Genomic DNA, 1,049 nt, shown 5'->3' on the forward strand with positions numbered 1-1,049 from the left:
ACAAACTATCTTTAAGTTTGTATGATTTATACTGTATATCTTGATTATGTTGAAATAATTATGTATTTTAAAACTAATATTTCTGTTTGTCAATCTGCCTATATTTCTATGAGTTGTATTTGATTTTCGTCCAAATGCAGTGTAAAGTTGGTAGATAATTATCTTGATATAGGAAACTGTCAACTTGAAGTTTCTTAAAAAAAAATAATTCATGTTGATTTTAAAGATACTGTAGTAAGTTTGGTTGAGTAGTTAAAATGCCAGAGTTTTTATAGTAAGATTTTATTTGAGAGAGACTGTTGTTCGCCAGTTAAGGAACACAGGTAATCTATGTTGATAATGTAAGAACATGTATAGTATTTATGCCATAATTATATTATAATTTTTCTTAGAATTGGAGTGATTTTGTAAACAATTTGATATTCATTATATCCTGTTGAACTGTATTGTACTTTCAAAGCAAATTAAGGAGGTGAAAATCTTCTTAAAAGTTATACATAGTTCAAAATTTTTAGAAAATTGAAGGGATATTTACATGGTGATTCACTCGCTGTTAGCTCCAGAGTTTTGCTAATACTGTACTGTACAATATAATGGTATCAGTAACTGCTTTTTGTGGGGAAATGAAAAGGAAACTGAGAGAAATACTTGAGAATACAACATCATAAACTTTGCTGACATCACACAAATTATTAACATGTCATAGATAACATATATACAGGTTGTACCTCTCTAGTCCAGCATTCTGTGGTCCGGAAACTCCCGTGGTTTGGAACGATTTTAGTTTGCCCAATAGGTAGATAGGCAGCTATTTTTTTTTTTTTTTTTTTACTTAAATGAATTATTATTATTATTATTACAGGAGTATTACATTTTCGCTCCTCAGGCTCCAATGTGGGTCAGTGACCTGTGCCCGGGTGGGCTAATCCCCGTAATAAAACAACAACAACAAAGCCACGGGAAATTAAGGTTTCTTTACATCCGGCAATTCGGCTCTCTCTCTCTGTTTGTCTATGCAGAGTACAACATTTAACCCTTCAATATATATG

At 31.4% G+C, this 1,049-nt stretch overlaps 1 protein-coding gene across 1 annotated transcript in view; it reads left to right on the forward strand.

Moving 5' to 3' along the window:
- The window catches only part of LOC121858320 (vacuolar protein sorting-associated protein 29-like), a 15,334-nt gene extending 14,935 nt beyond the window's left edge, over positions 1-399 (forward strand). The window contains exon 4 of the mRNA XM_042354679.1: positions 1-399. This exon is cut by the window's left edge and continues 332 nt beyond it. The gene's annotated coding sequence lies outside the window, so the exon portion shown is untranslated.
- The last annotated feature ends 650 nt before the right edge of the window (positions 400-1,049 follow it).

This window comes from Homarus americanus, unplaced genomic scaffold (assembly GCF_018991925.1).
Source record: "Homarus americanus isolate GMGI-L3 unplaced genomic scaffold, GMGI_Hamer_2.0 scaffold57980, whole genome shotgun sequence".
NCBI classification, from domain to species: Eukaryota; Metazoa; Arthropoda; class Malacostraca; order Decapoda; family Nephropidae; genus Homarus; species Homarus americanus.